At 46.1% G+C, this 21,181-nt stretch overlaps 1 long non-coding RNA gene across 1 annotated transcript; it reads left to right on the forward strand.

Moving 5' to 3' along the window:
• Window positions 1–15,298: 15,298 nt before the first annotated feature.
• Window positions 15,299–15,633, forward strand: LOC125547913. The gene is made up of 2 exons (XR_007300835.1): window positions 15,299–15,435; window positions 15,552–15,633. It is a non-coding gene; the product is annotated as an uncharacterized LOC125547913 (long non-coding RNA).
• The last annotated feature ends 5,548 nt before the right edge of the window (window positions 15,634–21,181 follow it).

Here is a 21,181-nt window from a genome sequence, read left to right on the forward strand (position 1 = left end):
ATAAATAAGGGGGCAGGCTCACATACCATCAGCCCATAGCATTAGTCACCTGCCTTACAAAATTACTCGGAAACCAATCTAGAGGTGTTGCTAATTGACGTGAAGATCCAGTCATCATCCGGCGAGGAGCTGGAGGCCAGAACTACTACACAGCTACGTGTGTTTGTTCGTCGACAACGACTTGATGGCGTCTCCAAACGCAGGTTTAATCTACGCTCTTAATTCCGCATTAGATCGAACTTTGTACTTACGTGATTAGAGAAGATCCAATTTTCATTCCTCAGTTCTAATTAAATCAACCAATTAACAGTACTTAGAATAATCTAACAGCTGTTTGAAACTTATAGCCTTTTGGAATTTTCTTATACTGAAATTAATGCATGTTATGTCATTGTTGGGTTCATATGGTTGGTCGGACGAGTTCGTGAAAGATCAACGTACTATAGTAGATGAATCTTTCCATATATGGGAAACTTAGGATGATGTTAAGCTACTCGTTAGTCATGGCACACAACTTAGGATATTGGTAGCCTACCTCGGAAACTAAGTTGCGTATAATACTATCAACTTGGAGGTGAAACTAGTTATGGTAGAAAACATAGTGGTGAAGCTAGTTAACCTGGTAGTATGGTAATCAACTTTGAAGGAATTTTTGATGATAGGCATTCATACTACACAGACTAACTAGAAGTTGCTTCCCAAGAGCACTAAAGTTGCTTCTGTAGTATCCAAACATACTCATATGAGATCTAGTTTTGAATAGCTCATCGCGAGGAACCTAGCGGTGAAAGCGGATCTTAATTTTGATACTCGGTTCAAAAGTTATAGCTTTTTAAAAATTTGAAACACACATTAAATGCATGCACATGGTATCTTGCTAAGAAAATAACGGGGTCAGAGGGCACGCGTGTGACACCCCCATTCAATCGTACACTAATCATACACACAAATGTGTACGATCAAAATCAGGGACTCATGGAAAGATATCACAACAAAACTCTAGTCAAAAATTAAAATAATACAAGCTTTATATTACAAGCCGGAGGCCTCGAGGGCTCGAATACATCAGCTCGAATACAAACGAGTCAGCAGAAGCAACAATATCTGAGTACAGACATAAGTTAAACAAGTTTGCCTTAAGAAGGCTAGCACAAAAGTAGCAATGACCGAAAAGGCAAGGCCTCCTTCTTGGGACCTCCTAACTACTCCTCGAAGCCGAACTCCACATAGAAACATCCTCGGGATCCTGGCTCCTGGACTCCATCATATGATCGCAATAACCGGGAAAAGGGGAAAAAGAAGTAGCAAAGCAACCGTGAGTACTCATCCAAAGTACTCGCAAGACTGACATCGGATCTATACTACATATGCATCGGTATCAATGAAAAGGGTAGTATCTATGGACTATACTGCAGAATGCCAGAATAAGAGGGGGATATCTAGTCCTATCGAAGACTACGCTTCTGGCAGCCTCCATCTTGAAGCGTACAGAAGAGAGTAGCAAGTATAGTATCAAGTGTCAACGTATATCATAATCCTCCCGGCGATCCTCCCCTCTTCGCCCTGTGGAAAAGCGATCACTGGGTTATCTCTGGAATTTATCTGGGTGTGTTTTATTATGTATCCAGTTCTAGTTGTCATGAGGTCAGAATACAATTCTGGGTTGTCCTGTTACTGTGGACACGGCTATTCGAATAGATAAACTTCCCTGCATGGGTGCACCACATTGCCGAACACGCTAGATTACTCTGGCCGGGCACACTTTCCTGGGTCATACCCGGCCTCGGAAGATCAACACGTCACAACCCTACCTAGACTCAACAGAGAGGTCAGCACGCCGGTCTAAACCCTAAGCATGCAGGGGTCTTGGGCCCATTGCCCTTTGCACTCCTGCATGTTGCAAACGTGGCCGGAAGTAGACCTAGCCCCCTTAATACAAGCGCATGCGTTCCCGTCCAATCCGGCGTGCGCCACTCTGCCGCTAACTTCTGAAGAGCTTTGGCTGATACTACGCCCCTGAGAGCCCATAACTGTTCCTGCATAGTTGGTTAGTGTGTATAGGCCAAAAGACCAACTCAGATGAAATATCCAAATCTCGTTAATGTCTTGGGAGCGCGCTGTAATGATCAGTGCTCCTGTCGCCCCGTCTCGAGGACTTACGGTAAGGGCCAGGCCCAGCCCACTCCCAGGCGGTCTGCCTTACCCGGCTGTGCCTCGTAATAATCTCGTAGGTACCCTCCAGGTCAACCCGACTGCACATCACTCGTGTGTACTCTACGAGCTGACCTGACTTTAGAGCATCTCCAGCCGTTCCCCCCCCCCCAGAGTGCTAAAAAAGAGCGGTCTGGGGCGAACCGACGCTAGTTTGGCCCCTGGGGGCGACCTAGCTCCCAGTCACGCCCCCAGGAGGCGGAAAATTTGAACTTGGTCGTTCCCGCTCACAAAAGACGCCACAAGTCCGGCGATCGCAAGTCACAGTTCGGCGATCGGATATAGTCAAGCATACAAAAAATAGAGCGGCAGAAGTTCGCGTGCGTAACGCATCACTCGGCGGGCTCTGCCCTAGGCGTCGTCGGAGTTGGCGTGCGCGGGCTTGGCGGTGTCGGAGCTGCTTTTGCGCTGGGCGATGTCGGCGCGACTTCGGTACTGCTGGGCGTCGTGGAGGCGTCATCACGCGGGCTCGGCGGCGTTTTCGAGGGAAGCTGGTTCAGGATGAGGCCGCGCTCCGCCAAGTACCACGCCTTGACCGCCTCGTCGGTGCTCTGGAGCATGTCCGCCCCGCCCAGCAGGAAAGCCAGGTTGGTGTTTCTCTTCTTCGCGGCGACATTGGTCCGGAGCAGGTCGAGCTTGACGGCGCTGCTTGACATCAACGCCGACCACCGCGCGTCGGTCTTCTCTTCACGAAGGACGGCCCGGGCCTGAGCGTCAGCGAGGCAGTGCTCGATGGACTCGTGCACTCGAGCGGTATCCGCATCGGCGTGTTTCCACTTCTTGGCACCTTTGTTGCCGTCCGGCCGCCCTTCCGTTGCGCCAGGAGTCCGCACGTCCGGCTTGTAGGTCTCCTTGGCCTTGTCGAGCGTGCGCCGAACTTTCGCCCACTTCTCGCACTTGTCAATGCGCTTGTAAACGTGGAGGTACTTGAATTTGGCGTCGCTGTTTCTCTGCCGGTACAGGGCGAACATGCACAGCAACTGCGTGGAGGAACAAACAGTTGGCAGGCGTACACAATGAAGAGAGGCGGGAGACCGGCGTGGCATACCTTATCCTCAACGCTGGTGCCGCTCTCCGGGTGAGCCACGACCTCCTCGACGACCGCATGCCATTTGTTGCACGCCCCCTGGATACACCCCAATGGTTCGCCATCGCCTTCGAGCCGCACTGCATGTAGACGCCTTTGAAGTAGGGGTCGACGAGCTTGCGCTCATCGAACTCGGCCTTGATGCGCTCCCAGTACGTCTCGATGCTCTGGTTCATGCCAGTGGTCGGGTCGAGGCAGACAACTTTCCATGCTTCGGCGAGGCATTCCTCCTTCTTGGACGCCCACTTGATGCGCGACTCGCCTGACCTGGCCTCCCGCGTCTTCTTATTGCGCATCTTCGCCGGAACAGTCGTCGGATCCTCCTCCACCTCCTCATCCTCCTCGTCCTCCTCCTCCTGCTCCTGCTCCTCCTGCTCCTCCTCGCCGTAGACGTAGCCTAGCTTGCCGTCCATGCCACCGCTGAGATCCACCGTCTCGTCGAGGGTGTCGAACCCGGGAGACGCGGTGGCCGCGGCCGAACCTGCGGCGATGATGTCGTCCATGTCGCCCTCAGTCTCGTCGGTGTCGCTGAGGTGCGAGAAGGGCAATGCGCAACGACGGAGATGAGGCGTCAGTAAAGACGCGTAGGCGGGCGGCGAGTAGTTGTTTGGAGGGTACTGCACGCCGATGAAGGTCCATGGGGGAAGGTGACGTTTGGGTTGAACCCGCTGTGCGTGTCCCTATCGGCGTAGCTCAGCGAGGGCGATCCCCATGGCTGCGGTGACGGAGAGCTGAAGCTTTGCTGGCCCCAGGGAGCGTATTGGGCGTGGCTGCCGGGTGGATTAATCATCCCCACGTGAGTCACCTCGGCCTCGGCTTGGTCCGCCGTAGCGGCAGCCGCTGTTGGAAATATGCCCTAGAGGCAATAATAAAATGGTTATTATTATATTTCTTTGTTCATAATAATTGTCTATTATTCATGCTATAATTGTGTTATCCGGAAATCATAATACATGTGTGAATACATAGACCACAACACGTCCCTAGTGAGCCTCTAGTTGACTAGCTCATTGATCAAAAGATAGTCATGGTTTCCTGACTATGGACATTGGATGTCATTGATAACGGGATCACATCATTAGGAGAATGATGTGATGGACAAGACCCAATCCTAAGCATAGCTCAAAGATCGTGTAGTTCGTTTGCTGTAGCTTTTCCGAATGTCAAGTATCATTTCCTTAGATCATGAGATTGTGCAACTCCCGGATACCGAATGTCAAGTTGTAGATGCACTCCCCTCTCCCTCGTTGCTAGATGACTCCATAGATTGATCTTGGTGATGCATAGAAATTTTTTAAAATTCTGCTACGTTCCCCAACAGCCGCAGCCGCGCGCGCCGCGTTGTCACAGGCCTTCTTGGCGATGGCCCTGTTCAGCCGGTCGGCGGTGACAGCCTCCCGTCACTGAACTTCCGCCCTCCACTCGTCGTTCGGCATGCCCGGTGGCTTCGACGACGGCGCCCTCGGCTTCCTCTGCTTCGGCTGGGCGACAGACGCGGTCGCAGTTGCCGCCGCGCGGGGGACGACATACTTCTTCGATGGCATGGCGGCCGGCTGGGAGGCGAGCGGGAGGGAGATTGGCGGGAGGAAAGGAGAAAATGTGAGGGAAGTGGGGGAAAGCGGGAATAGGCGCGGGACTCGCCGACAGGGCGGACCCACGCGCCCTTTTCGCTTGTGTCGTCGCCCCAGACGCCCCCCAGGGCGCCGGGTTCTACCTGGGTCCGCCGGCACCAGTTTCGGCCCGAGCCGGCGAAAAACGGGCTTCTGGGGGCGACTGGGCCGTTTTTTCGGCGCCGGCACGGCAAAAACGCCTGGGGAGGGCCTGTTGGGGGCACGCTGGAGATGCTCTTAGTCTCAACATGTATCATGTACAATATGTATATAGTATACCCGTGATCACCTCCCAAGTGATCACGACCCGATAGTGGAAGACGGACAAGAATGTAGGGCCACTGATGATAAACTAGCATCCTATACTAAGCATTTAGGATTGCAGGTAAAGGTATCAACAGTAGTAGCAAGGATAGGCTATGCAACAGAATAGGATCAACCGGAAACAGTAACATGCTACACTACTCTAATGCAAGCAGTAGAGATAAGGAATAGGCGATATTGGGATGATCAAGGGGGTTTGCTTGCCTGGTTGCTCTGACAAGGAGGGGTCGTCGTCGATGTAGTCGTACTCTGGGTCCGCAGCAGTTTTGGGGTCTACCGGAAAAGAAGTAACGCGGAACAAATAAACAACGGAGCAAACAAATGCATCACACAATGTACGTCAGGGCAATATGTGTTGGTGATATGCTCTAATGCATTACTACACATTTTAAAAGAATAGTTCCCAGCTCCAGGTATTATCCAATTTATTGACCTAGGCGTGAATTGTTGATGTTCGCCATGTTAGAGCGGTGCCCCAGGTATGTGGATGGCATATTCGGATTTGCTATATTTTCCTGGTCATTTTTCATATATAAATTATTCCCATCTGACATACGGCTTATTTTTTATGTATTTTCAAAGTTGAAAAGATTTTCTGAATTCTCTGGTTTTATTTTAATTTAATTTAATCCGAATTGACCAAGTCATTTGTCTGGTCAAAAGGAGAGGTAATGGCCTACATGTCATTGGCTATACCAAATAAATAAATAAAAACTAGCTTAATTAAATGGGGGTCCACATGTCATATGACTAGTAGCTAACCTAACTAGTGATTAACACTAAACTAATTGGACAGGGCCGTCCTCACATCTAGTGGCTGTGCCACGGCCAGCACACATGGGGCAGAACCACGGCGGTCATGGTCATTAGCAGCAGCAAGCAACAACGTAGTAGCAGGAAGATAGAGCAGTAGTAAGCAGCACTAGAAGAGCAGCGACGAGACGATAGAGCAGCAGAGCATCAGCGAGCAACGGCAAGAGCAGCAAGCGGAGCATCAGCAGTGCGAGGAGCAGCAGTAGTCAGGCAGCAGCATCGGCATAGTAGCAGCAACTCTCGGGAGCGGGTGAGCGGACGCCGCAGGGCAGCTGCAGCGCGAGCGGGGAGCAGTGACGCGGGCGAGCGCGGCGAGCGGACGTGGGGCGCGGCCAGGGAGTACCCCCAGGGGCGGCCAGGACGCGGCGTGAGCGCGGTCAGGGGAGCCCAGGGCGCGCACTGGGCGGGGGCCGGGGCGCGGGCTGGGTTTCGGCATAACAAAATACTAAGTACATATGCATGTTTTTAACCTCATCTTGTTTAGCCAACCAATCTGTGGTTGAATGGTTAGAGAGTCAGTAGTATCCTTAGCCCTGGTGCTCACATTATTTTTTTATTTATTTCAAGACTTTCGGCAATATGCTTTCAGTGTGAGGAGACGCTTTCATTGACGACAAGGTGTACTGATGTTAAAAAACCCGTCTTGTTTAAGACTTTATTAAGTACAAACAAAGTAGCATCAGGCGGAGCAAAAACAACAAATTTGGACCTTTATCTAGTAGAGAAAATTAGCAATAACAGTAAATAAAGGATTTGAACAAACTTTATTATTATAAAATTATAATTAGCAGATCTATAGCATGCATGTTTGTAGCTAACACAACCTACATGCAAATGTGAAAAAAAATCTAGATGAAAATTAATTATCTCACATCTAACTTCTAAGCCTTTTGATGGAAAACTTTAGGATTCGTGTTTGTTTTGAAGGGTGCGCTCGCACAACGCCCTTTTTCTCGTCCCGTGCGTTGTCGGGAGTAACTAGTTAACGAGCGCTTCTTCGGGAGCCTCGCAACGATCAACGCCACTTGACGCGCTTTCAGCCATTCGCCACGTGTTGTGCTCTGGATGCTCCCTCCGGATTTTATTTTTTTATTTTTCCGCACACGTTTTCGGCTTTTTAAACGGGTTTTTTTTCGATGTTTTGGTTTTCCCCGGTCTTTCTTAACTTTTCGATAAAAAAATCCGGGAAAAAAAATTTGCGCAAAAAAAATGCGTTTCTTTTTTGTCTTTCGCGAAAGTCACGGTTTTTTTCCGCGCGAGGCACAGTTGTGCTTTAGTAAGAGTCACGGCCGTGCCCTTCGAAAACGAAAAAAAAACGCGTTTTCTGTTTTTTTGTTCTTTCGCGAGTCATGGTTTTCATTCCGCGAGAGGCATGGTTGTGCTTTCGCGAGAGTCAGGGCCGTGCCTCTCGGAAAGGGAAAGACAAAACACGTTTTCTATTTTTTTTCTTTCACGAGAGTCACGGTTTTCCTTCCGCGAGAGGCACGGTTGTGCTTTCGCGAGAGTCACGGCTGTGCCTCTCAGAAAGGGAAAAAAGTATGCCTTTTCTGTTTTTCTTCTTTCGCGAGAGTCATGGTTTTGCTTCTGTGAGAGGCACGGTTGTGCTTTCGCGAGAGTCACGGCCGCGCCTCTCGAAAACGAAAAAAAATGTGTTTTCTGTTTTTTTCCTTCCACAAGAGTCACGGTTTTGTTTCCACGAGAGGCACGAGTGTGAATTCGCGAGAGGCACGGGCGTGCCTTTTTCGAAAAGGGAAAAAACCATGCTCCCAGTTTCGGTTTTTTCCCTTGTTTTTTCATGAAAAAAATAGTTCGTCAAAACCTATCAACAGTTTGAAATCTCGACGCAAGGAATCCAATGGTGAAAACAGTTTGAGATTTGGACGCACGATTTAAAAGATAAAACGTTTTGAATAAACGGATCTACGAAAAAAAGAAAACTCCCAGGTTATGACAAGTGGCGCGCTGCATGTGCGCCACTTGTCACGACCTGGAAAAGTGGAGTGTTCTTTACAACGAGTACTCCTTAATTAGTGATTTCATGTGTTTGTCCTAGCGGTTTCTATGATAGGCTTCTTTTTTTAGCGAAATTCCTACGCTAGGTGCAATCGGCTCAGATGGGCTGTGGTCTTTTCTCATGCATTTTTATGGGCTGCCTTTTCATATTTTTTCTATATGGATAGCTGTGTTTTTTGGTCATTTTATCTTTTTCCTTTTTTTTGGTTTCATTATTTTTTAAAATTATGAGATGTTTTAAATTCATGTTTTTATCTTTTATTTATATTTTATATTTCCTATTTTTCATTTATTTTCTATTTTTGTTCCTTATTTATTTGTTTTAAATTCTTGAGTTTTTCACTCAGTCATCTGTTCGCTTTAAAAGTCATGCAAATCTTAATTGCGGGTTGTTTTGTCAAACGGATTTTGTTATTACAGATTCTCGGACCTTTTAATATCATTTTTATGTAAACAAATCCCTATTATTTTTTTTTGCGCCCCGTCCTATCCCTGTACACCTCCCCGCCGCCCCACATTCTGCCGGTCCGCCGCGACAGTTTAGTCGCCGGTCACCCTCCGTGAGTCTGCCCTCCTTGCCCATTTGGAGGAGGAGAAGGGCCGATGGAGGGCTGTCACGACGGCGCTGGCGCCGGCAATGGCGACGAAAACAGCAGCAGCTGCGGAGGGGGAATTAAAGTCAGCCAGAGCGGTGGCATGGAGGAGCAACAATGTCCAGGGATCGTCGACAACGCCGAGTCCCGCGTGGAGGAGCAACCGCGAACCAAGAGGAGGAGGAAGAATAAGGTGAGAATCTGAGTTTTAGTTTGGTTTATTATTTGTGTGTCTGCTGCTGCTCCTTGATGATCCCCTCCGCCTACCCCTCAACAGGTCAGCCTCGACAATACCAATGTTACCACAGCTTTGACATGATAAGCAAGGTGGTGGTGATAAGATCGTCGCTCTTCTGGCCAGGGACAAGAGCAGAAGAGGGTCCCTCAGAAGAAGAAGTCAACGCGGCCCAACCGCATCAACACGTCTCGCTCGCGTTCTCAAACCAAACCAAAAAAAAAAAAGATGACCTTTTCTTCTTCGCGCACAACAAGAGATCGATCGAGACGTACGAGGGAGCCTAAGCTTCTTCCCCGATTCCGGCGCTGATCGATGAAGCATATCAAGGCGACCTCTTTCGTCCGCCACGTCGTCTCGTGCCCAACGTCCCCTGCCGTAAGGCGACGTCCAGAGCCGCCGACCTACTCCTCTTCCTCATCCTCATCCTCATCCTCATGCATGCTGCAGTCCGACCACGAGAGCTCTCTCCCTCAAATTTAAAAGCTCGGCCTTTTCTTCTTTGCAGATGCCGACAACAGTAGAGAGAGGCTTCTTCCCCAGTTCCGGTACCGGCCATTCTTTGCCGCGCCATGACGATCGGTATTTGCATGCACGCCGTCCTACTCATACCCGCAGAGAGTGTGGATCCAGGTCCGGGAGCTAGCGGCCAGCTGCCCACGTACGAGCGAGCTCTTCCTGACCGTAAGATCGTTGGCCTAGTTAGTTAGCCGCACATAAACTTGAAGGTAATGATGAAAACAACACGGGAAGGAAAAACTAAAATTGACAGACAAACAACACGCTGTTCCCATTTATACATGCAAGAAAAGTCTTGTTTAGGATGCTTTTCAAAATAGTGTGAGACGATCGAAACATCTAAGCACAATGGGGCAATTTTTGAGACATAAGTAATCTCAATCTCTGAAATTTATGTCCATCTAGTAATCATACTCAAACAAGCACAATACCTAGGACAGGCAGACATGTATCTCCACCTCCGTCACCCATTATGCATATCTTTTTTTGTGTGGAAAATTATGCACACAACACAAGAGATTGAAACAAGTAGCATTTCACGTTCATCTAGCAACAGCGGTCACACACATTGTCAAACCAAGTACTCATGGATACATCAGTTAATCATATATAGCAAACTAGATTATATAAACTGAGTGGAGTGTTTCGGTGCTCAGGCTCATCTGCACCCGGTCAAAAAAACACAATTTTTTTGCATGGTAGAAAATTTATTGCGTGAGGTCCGCTCCAATTTTTAGATCATTTGAACATCTGAGTATCTCTCAGCAAAAAACACAAATCGGGTCAGAACAGTGCATGAACAGTAAATCTTTTTTGCAAACACTGAATTTGTCTTTTTACCAAGAGCTGCTAAGATGTCCAAATGACTTGAAAATTAGAGCGGACCTCACGCATCAAATGTGCCGGCTCCATCACTGGGCACGGGGCCGGCCTCCTTGGCCTTGGCCTTCCCGACACACCAGTTGGGCAGAACCACAACGGTGGCCAGAACGACACAACCGATCAAGGTGGCTGCCCGCTGGCCCTGGATGGCCTCCTGCCAACAGGAGGACCCCGGGTAAGTGTTGTTGAGAACCGCGCTGGACATGCCTACAGTAACAGTTCTGCTTCGATACAACCCCCTTAAACACATCAACAGACGAGATCTCTTCATACACCTTTATAATAAAGGGAAGAGCTATGTGTATAGCTGAGGGGGATGTGCCCCCCCTCCCCCCGCGGCACCAAATACAAATCCCTGAAGGAAATTTGCTCCCCCTACATTGCAGTCAAGCTCCGTCACTTGGCACAGGGTCGGGCTCCTTGGCCTTGGCCTTCCTGACACACCAGTTGACGGGCAGAACCACGACGGTGGCCAGAACGACGCAACCGATCAAGGCGGCCGCCCGTTGGCTCGGGGTGGCCTCCTACCAGCAGGAGGACCCCGGGTAAGTGTTGTTGAGAACTGCACTGGACATGCCTGCGGTAACATTTCTACTTCGGTACAACCCCCTTAAACACATCAACAGACGAGATCTCTTTACGCCTTCATAATAAAGGGAATGATGGTCTTTTCAAAAAATATGTCGCCCGCGTGGAGTGTGTCGATACACGGCCTGTGTACGTACTACTCATACACGAGCGGCGTACATGGCATACCCAAAACCGAATTTGATGCGCTCAACTTGCTCGCACCTCATCCGCTTTTGTTGCTGCCTGGAGCAAGCCATATCATCATGTCACGGATCCGCTCATCGCAGAAGCCATGGCTCTACGAGACGGAGTCATTTTCGGCAAGCTTCGAGGTGCTTCGCGAGTGGTGCTTGAAGTAGATTGTCTGGAGTTGGTACAACTCTGGAACTCGCGACAATTTTCGCGCTCTGTCATAGCGCCTATTCTTCTCGAAATTGAAGGGCTAGCCTCAACTTTTCTTAGTTTTGATGTTCATCATGTATTGAGACAAGCTAACAACTCAACGCACCTCTGTGCAAAGCATGCAAGCACATTGGGAGTGACTGATTGTTGGATGGACTCTCCTCCCGGTTTCCAAGTGACGAGCCTGATGGCTGATCGCGCTGGAGCCGTTTATGATTGAATAAAGCTCTATGTTTCCCGCAAAAAAAAAACTTTCTTCCTCTTTTTTTTTGCATGGTAGAAAAATTATTGCGTGAGGTCCACTTCAATTTTCAGATCAGTTGAACATTTGAGTATCCCTCAGCAAAAAAGTCAAATCGGGTCAGAATAGTACATGAACAGTAAACTTTTTTACAGACCCTGAATTTGTCTTTTTTACCAAGAGCTGCTAAGATGTCCAAATGAATTCAAAATTGGAGAGGACCTTACGCATAAAATTATTTATCATGCAAAAAAGGGAATTTTTTAAATTCTTTTAGTATTTGTTTTGATTTTTTTAGCGCAGGTGCAGATGAGCCTTTGCTCGGAAATTGATTATCGATATATACTACTGGATATACGCCAGCATCAGCATGTACCGAATCAATCCCAGATGGTAGTAGTATGGCATATGTTCACAAACAGTACAACAATATAAATTAACAGTCACATCCGAACCCTTCCCTCAATTTTTTTAAGAATCTCTCCTCATTTATTTACCATAGAGATACCGCGGCATCACTTCTCACCAGCTACGCCATCTCGACATTGGCTGCAGGCAAGAGCTATGTGTATAGCTGAGGGGGCTGTGCCCCCCCCCCCCCCCCCCCCCCTCTCGGCACCAAATACAAATCCCTGAAGGAAATTTGCCCCCCCTACATTGCAGTCAAGCTCTGTCACTGGGCACGGGGCCGGCCTCCTTGGCCTTGGCCTTCCCGACACACCAGTTGGCGGGCAGAACCACGGCGGCGGCCAGAACGATGCAACCGATCAAGGCGGCCGCCCGTTGGCCCGGGATGGCCTCCTGCCAACAGGAGGACCCCGGGTAAGTGTTCTTGAGAACCGTGTTGGACATGCCTGCAGTAACAGTTCTGCTTCGGTACAACCCCCTTAAACACATCAACAGATGAGATCTCTTCATACGCCTTCATAATAAAGGGAAGAGCTATGTGTATAGCTGAGGGGGATGTGCCCCCCCTCCCCCCGCGGCACCAAATACAAATCCCTGAAGGAAATTTGCTCCCCCTACATTGCAGTCAAGCTCCGTCACTGGGCACGGGGGCGGGCTCCTTGGCCTTGGCCTTCTTGACACACCAGTTGACGGGCAGAACCATGGCGATGGCCAGAACGACGCAACCGATCAAGGCGGCCGCCCGTTGGCTCGGGGTGGCGTCCTACCAGCAAGAGGACCCCGGGTAAGTGTTGTTGAGAACTGCGCTAGACATGCCTGCGATAACAGTTGTACTTTGGTACAACCCCCTTCATACACCTTCATAATAAAGGAAATGATGGTCTTTTCGAAAAATATGTCGCCCGCGTGGAGTGTGTCGATACACGGCCTGTGTACGTACCGCTCGTACACGAGCGGCGTACATGGCATACCCAAAAACGAATTTGATGCGCTCAACTTTTTTCCTCTTTCTTTTAAAATTTTAAAAGTATGGGAATGATGGTCTTTTCAAAAAATATGTCCTTCTAGTTCCGTTAACCAACCAAGAAATAGGTTATTATTGTGTCCATTTTCTTTCTTTATTGCTCCTTATGTGGTAAATATGACTTTGTGAAATCACAGGCCGGTCTATTCGTACTTAAACTGGGTTTTGGCCAGATTTTCGAAAGTAGGAAAAATGTTCCGCTCAGACAACCATCCAAAATATTAACGTGTGCATCATGAGCGCTCACCGGCCGCGTCCACGTCGGACAAGCTAACGACAAAAAAAAAACAGTCAAAGGAAAAACAAAAGAGCGAAGGGTTCTCTCAGCCTCAGGCCCAAAGCCCCCCACCCTCATCCCTCGATTCCTCTCCCTCTCCCTCGTCTCCGACCCATGGATGGACGGGGGCGAAACCCTAGCCCCACACCGACCCATGGATGGATGGGGATGGGGCGACGGTGGCGGCGGCCTTCTCTTGGTGCTTACTGATGTGGTGGTCCTCGATGCCGGCGACGGGTTGCAGCACGTAGACGCCAAAAGTACTTACGCCCTCCATCCTCCTCCACTCCACTCCCCTCACCTCATCTTGTTCTGGATTTGTCGATTTGATTTGTGCGGTTGGTTTGTGCAGGCTGCGGGTGTGGCGGAGGAGCACCATGGCGGGCGTGCAGGCCATCTTTCCCTACCAAGTGATCCCAATCCCTTTCTTTCTGCTGGACAGCTCTGAAGAATTGACATTTGTCAAGAACCTGCAACAGAACCAAAAGAATGGTATAAGTATATAACTACTTTGGTGATTCCTTTTAAGATGGCAATGAGACATGAGAGAAAGATAACTTGTCATTTGAGATGCCCCTAATTCAATTTTATATCGTGCTGAACTTTCTCAAACTATTATGTATATCATCTTAGTAATTGAGCTAAACAAACTGCCATGGTATTATCTGCTGGTTGCAAAATGAGAAAAGCAACACATGCATGAAGAATAGTAGTGAATATTACACATCTTACCTCTCATATTTGTTGATCTGACCCTTGGCACCACCCAACGAAGGATGAAGGAAGAGGCCAGCTGCAGCAAAACCATGCTCCACATTCCCTTGCAAAGGAAAAAATTCAGAATTGAAGGTGTCCATGCCGGACTGTATGCAGCGTGCGCCTGCGACACAGAGTTAGTTTTGCTGAGAACTGAACATGGGTCAAATTACAATTAGTATTAGGTTAATCAAGTTGTTTCAATTGGTATTAGCACTCATGACTTGCTTTTGTCCACTTGGTTGAACACTCCTTGCTTGAATTACACACGTTTCCGAGCTTTTGAGGTTCAATTGCCATGTGGCCATGAATATGACCCAGAAATTGGATATGTGACCGAGAAATAGAACCACTGTACTTTCTCTAGGCATTCTCTCGTCAACCAGGAAATCGCTTTTCTGTACAAGTAAAATACTTTTCAAACTGCGCCCAAATTTAACCATTATCTTTTTCTTGGCCATCTGTGATGCATGCTTGATCCGGTTAAAAAGAAGATGACAACAAGTGCTTGATGTAGTCTCATCAGTATAACATCTGCCGCAATTAATGTCTTGATATTTCCAACACTGACAAAGACTAAGTACTATAGACACATAGTGATCTACTCCAACGACTTGGCAATCCTTTCTATTTCAAGTTCTGGCTCATGTATCTGTGTAATTGGCTGCAGGTTATCACTGCTACCCCACCGAAGTCCCTGGCAAGTACGTGTTGCTACCAAGGAAAATATGCTTTCTCATCAATTTTGCAGCATGCATTAGAAAGTTCAAAGTTTATATCCTCGAATAAATTTCTTCATGAGTAAGTGGTGCCTCTTGGTTCATCTACTTTGTAGTTATGACCTTCAGGTGTCTCTCAATTTTAAATTGTGCACTAATCATGTGATCTATCAAAACATATTGGCTACACAGAGGTGCATCAGGATGACCATCCACCATTGTTTCTTCGAAAGCACGCGGCAGAGGCACCCACACCCGCGGTTCAGCAAGATCTACATCTCCAACAACTACACCAAGGACTGGGGCATATACGCCATATGCGCCTGCGTTGAAGCTCAGGTAACTCATATAGGTGTACTGTTTCATATGCTGGCAACCCACACGCTTTGAAACAATCAATTTCTAATGAATCAGTACCTGCATTTGCAAATTGTGTCCCAGTGTAACATATATGAAGGAGGACAGAAGACGACTGTTTTCAATTACATGCCGGAGAAGGTACGTGCATATTTACATATAATGAGATGAGATTGAGCATTTGCATATATATTACTTACATGTACTGATGAATGCTGCTGCAGGCTGCTGACAGAGAAGAGACGACAGCAGGAGCAGAGCCTCTCTCCTGCAAGGCCTTAGGCATCTTCTTACAATGCCCATACATATTGCATATTCATATTATTATTTTCTGACAAACTTGCCTTTTCATGGCTGGCTCAAGGTCATTTCGGAAGAAAAATCCTACTAAAATGTTTGTATAGTTGGCAGTCCGGTGATTCCAGCTTATTTGTCTAATTTGATGTAGGAAATGGATTTTTTTGAGTTTGAGTTCTCAGTAATACTTGTTGCCTCCTGTTGTGATTCTAGGTTGAACTTGCCAAGATGCTACTAAATAAGGGCAGGGGCACTTGTTTGAATACTGGTCAGAACCCGGTGTTGATGACGACAAGAAGAAAAGCTTCTTTGACAAGGTGTTTCTTTGGTTTTATCCTTGAAATGTTTCATTATTCTGTTGGATGAATGATGGATCTCATACTTGCCAGGGATATCTACTAATAAACTACCAAAAATATATTAGTTACATTATTGTGACAGGTTTTTATGGAGTCAACGACATTTCATATGCATAAGTGCGTACAAAAATAAAGATTGTTCTTTTCCTACTAAAGTTTTCATTGCGCAGGTTTGCCGACTTAATTCAAGCTATCCTGCTGGACTGACATCATACATCCAGAATGCCAAAAGGCTTTTTGCAGATTCCAAGTCTGGACAAAATCCATACGATGGTTTCACGCCTTCGGTTAGTCTTGTCATGCACCATTTTTTCACGAATTTGTTGGGTTGTTTGAAATGAGCCTTTTTGTGTTGTATGTGATCTAAATATTCAATTCAGAACACCCATTTGCTCTTTTTTCCCACTCTGAACTATTGTGAACTGATATGCCTTACCTATCTGAAAGTAGTACATGGTGTTAATAAATGAACTACATTTTTAGGTTCCCTCGGGGGAAGTATTGTCCTTCGGTGATGACAATTTTGTTTAAGCACACAATGTTGCATTTGTTCTTGTAGCTGGTGGGCTTGGTGAAAGGCTTGGTTACAAAGGAATTAAGGTACCATGACTTGAGTTCCTATAGAAAACTTACATCTAAATACTGGTGTTCTTTCTTTCCCTTCATTAGCTGGAATATTGGTTAGGGGAGTAAGAACAAAATATTGTCCGGAGCAAATCCAAATGAGTTTACTGAATGCTAGCCAGATTATTGCTATTAATGACTATATCAAGAAGTGCTTTATACTTTCGCTTTTATCTCTTTTTGGGTTACAAGCATGCTCACCAAATGTTCATGAAAATGTTAAAGCCAGGGAGTGGTACACTCAAGTCTAAAGCATCCTACCAATCTATGCTATCTTTGGATAATAATTTAATTGTGCTTTTGGTCATATATCACTACAGGTTATCATTGGGAAGTCTAAAAGTTGCACAGGAAGATCTCGGCAAATACTTTAAGCCCCAAAGTAACAAAGGTGAGGACCTAAACTGGTGGTACTGGCCTACCTTTCCTTCAGGGAATGCCCAGCGGACCTGAAAGATGGTATCGGCAGTTTGATAATTGCAGCCCCAATGGTGCTCTGAGCTCTTTGAACTCAGTCAATGTGGGACCCTTTTGACAGGAAGTATGGGAAATATTTCGTTGTTGCTGCAGTTGACCTATGCTAAAATGCTGGTGTTAATAACCATGTAAGTGTGTATTTCATTTCTTTTTCTGCAAAGTCATTCGTTGTCACTACTGCATGTATTTTATGCTCACTACTGAAATCGATGATGTCCTTCTGAAGCTAATTGAGAAGTTGTCGGTCAATATGTCACCTAAGCAATTTAAGTTGGAAGTTCTTAAGGATATAGAAAAGGAGGATCAGGGAAACTATGTTAAAGGGTCAAGTTAGGATATTTACTAATTAGCTTGAAAACTCTCAAGGGTCAAGGGAACAATTAACATAGTTTCGTGCTAACTCGATCGACAGATCCTCGGTTCGAACCCCCGAAAGCACACCATTTTTTCGCTCGCTTCAGACTGAACGGGAAAAAAAGAAAGACGGGCCGGCCCAGCACCGCGCGGGGATGTGCGCCTGTTTGTTAGAATTGAAGAAACGGGCGCAGCGGGCGCCGGCTTTTAGATGCGGCTTTTTGGGTTTTTGATTTTTGTCTGGTTTTTCCTAGGTCTACAAGAAACTATTTATTTTTTGAAGCACAATGCCTTTGAAAAAACAAATATGTACTTTCATAAGAATCACAATTGTATTTCTCGTGATAGCATAGATTTGCTTCCGCGAGAAGCACAACCCATGCCTCCGCCAGAAGCACAACCTGTGCGTGGAAGAAAAGCACAAGTGTGCCTCCACTAGAAGCAAATATGTGCTTGTACGATAAACACAGATATGTCCGATGAGAAAAAAAACACAACCATAAGCTTCTACGAGAAGCACAGTCTTACCACCTCGAAAAATGAATAAGACACAATTTGTGCGTAAAAAATGGTGAAACCACAACCGTGCCTTCGTTTTTTTTCTTCTGCCTTTTCTTTCAGTATTCAATGTTTTCCGGTTGTCGATTTTTTGGGGATTTTTTGTTTTCTTTTTTTTAACTAATCTGTAGTAGAACAAAATTGAATTTCATCATCCTAGACAGAACCAAAATTAACAAGATACTGTTGTTTAAAATTTATTAAAAGATCTGTTGTTAGGAACCATCCTTTGGAATCAGAATATTTAGACTAATAACACCAAGATGTAGAGAGCAACTTAGCAAAATTATTGTTAGCAAAGAATAATTTTGTACAATGGAAACTCGTGAGGGTCTGGATCCTCTTTTATCGGGCGACCATTAGAAAAGGTAGATCCTCTTTTAGTTGACAACTATTAACAAAAGTATTGTTAGGCCACGAACATGAGCAAATTGTTTAAACAATTAAGCTGATTTAATAATTGTATAACTCAGTCCGAACGCATGCCCCACCTGCAAAAGAAAGATACAGTTGCTGCAGCTAACTGTTGCAACTGCGTCTATAGAAATCAGAGGAAGCTTATTTAATCAGCCAATTGACAGGTTCAAATTATTGTTAGTGCTAGCCTGCTAGGACCAATTGCATGTGTCAATTCATGCCAATAGCTGTAAATCAAAAGAAAGAAAAAAAAATAGACTCACCAGCTGCAAATACTCCAGGAATAAAGGTGCAAGCATGGCACTGGGCATGATTTATTTAGTACAACGATTGGGTGAGAGGGTTTAATTTTCATATTTCTTTCAGACAAACAGATGGAGATTAGATGGTGATGTACGTATATGACAAACCCTTATTTTCTTTAAAGTGGTAGTGCAGATGACCAATGTGGTGTGAATTCCACTTCTGCAGATATCTTGTTGATGGCACTATTTTCTGTCACTATAAATACATCGTTGTATACTATTGTTACACATGATTTCATAGTTTGCCAAGTATCACAGAATTTGTGGTTGAGTACTTATATCCAAAAGCATCGTGTTAGTACTGAAGTTAATTTATGCATTGTTATTGGAGTTGCCTTAATGTTTCCCATGCTATCAAGATCTACCTATGCTCTGTTTTTCACCATCTAAAATCATGAATAACCTGAGCCATTATCGTCTATCGAATCGCTTATGTAACCTCTAGTACTGCAGCTTGTTGCTTTCCCCAAGCAATTCAATTGGATATTTCTAGGGATCAATTCCGGGAAATCACATAGGTACTCTCAGTTTATCTCATTTTGCGGTTATTTGAATGACTATGTATTGTTGTATTGCCGTGCTCCGCGGGTTGGCGTTGGCCGCCAACAACGACGAGGCGATCCGTGTCCTATTTTTTCTTTGGTTTTTAGTTTTTGTTATGATCAGTGTCCTGTTTTTTCTTTTATAAATTGCAATGAACGACCGAAGCTTGACGAAGATGTCCTAATCTCATTGTATTTGAGTGTCATTTATTTAGCTCTTCCAAAATTTATAGTGTGGCTTCTTGTAACATGCCATTTTCATGTGTTTATGAAGATTGCAAAAAAGCAACTGGAATGAGTGACTGCCAACTTGGCACCGCCCCAACTTCCTTTGAGGAGGCGCCACCCACAAGGTGGCGCCCCAACCCCTAATTACTGAAAAGGGACTACATTGGCCAGGCAATCATCCAAACAGGGCTATGTCAATTTAGTCGGGCAGAGAACAAGCACAACCAATGGTTGTTTCGGGCACCGACGCAACTCCTCGAGTCGGGGCAGATAGTTGCTCGGCAATGGCACCCATCAATGCAGACTTACACACGAGACTGCTTGCATCTCTACCTTCATGCAAAAACTCTAACGCCTAGCCCGTTGACTCTCCGTGGCCCGTCGGTGGTCTGTATGGAGACTCCGCAGCAAAATGAAATAACCCACATGAACATCAAATCCACAAGTTTTATTGTATTTTGATGAACAAAAGCAGAAAAATTGTCGCACTACAACCTACATTCATGGAACAGCTACAACTAATTATAACTATAGGGACGTTCACGGCAAGGACTAATTGCGGCCACGCCCACAGCTACCACCCATGGGATGTCCGCGAGCACCTCCGACGCCTCGGCCACCGGCACGGCCACGCCCACGGACATGGACATGGGCATCCCCATGGCCAGCGCCAGCGCCATGTAAGACCACGTCCATGGCGTGTTGATATCTATCCTTCCTCTGGCTCCGCTAACTCCTAGGCAAGCTCCTCCACGGTCAACTCCGTCTGTGCAACCTCCTCAATGGCTAGCACCATCTGCGTCTACCATGTTTATGTTTGTTAGTTCTACTGTGAGTGTATCCGAAATCAACTTAACAAAGTAGAAAACTAGCACATCGATTTAATTTCGTGTGCATGTAAAAAACAAGCACCTTTCACCGATAAATGGTAGTTACCATGGTTACATTGATCTCTTGCTGCCGAAACTTCGACAAGTCCCGAAGAAGTACAGCTACTTGTGATAGTATTGCCACTCTCTCGGCTTCTTTGGGCAGGGATGAATCTTCAATTCGTCATCTGCTCCTAAAGATATTGCCATGCAGTCAGCTTCTCCCGACACATTCTCTGCATAGTAGGTAACACCACAACAAACATCAGTTCAGCCAAGCGACTTTGGTTTGTTTTGTAAAACACATGATTACAATAATAAATAAATTTACACGAGGATAAAAAATAGAGACACTTTCAATTAGCCCACTTTGCACTTAATTATAAGATGTAGATCCACGTTTCTTATATTTTCCTATCCTAATGAAGTAATGAGGGCTTCACATCTGTGTCTTCTTAAGCAAGAGAGCAGAGGACCAAAAGTACAACAACAACAACAACAACAACAACAACAACAATAACAAAGCCTTTAGTCCCAAACAAATTAGGGTAGGCTAGAGATGAAAGCCATAAGATCTCGTGACCAACTCATGGTTCTCGCACATGGATAGCAAGTTTCCACGCACCCTTGTTCATAGCTAGTTCTTTGGTGATACTCCTATCCTCCAGGTCACTCTTAACGGACTCCTCTCATGTAAAATTTGGTCTATCCGACCTTTCTCGACATTCTCCGCATGCTTTAACTGTCCGCTATGCACTGGAGCAGACCAATTCGGTATAAGTGTATCCAGAATCGACAAAATGAGCCAAAATTCTAGTCCATCAACACACACAAAACTAGTCACAACTCAATGGCTGGGTGCACACCAAGGAATCAAATCACCACAAAGGTCTATAAATGGAACATCATCTAGTCTACTAGAAATTAGGAACTACAAATATGATAAAGCACGTTTACTCTAATATGTGGAGTAAATAGAAACGGAGGGAGTACAATATAATTCAATGATTGGTAAAAGTAGCAGTTTAGATGTTCACATCTATAGACAATTTATAAATGGCTACCACATGGCTCCAGAATAAAGCAAACAAACTTCTAAATTCTAAAGGG

Source organism: Triticum urartu, chromosome 3 (genome assembly GCF_003073215.2).
Source record: "Triticum urartu cultivar G1812 chromosome 3, Tu2.1, whole genome shotgun sequence".
Taxonomy (NCBI): domain Eukaryota; kingdom Viridiplantae; phylum Streptophyta; class Magnoliopsida; order Poales; family Poaceae; genus Triticum; species Triticum urartu.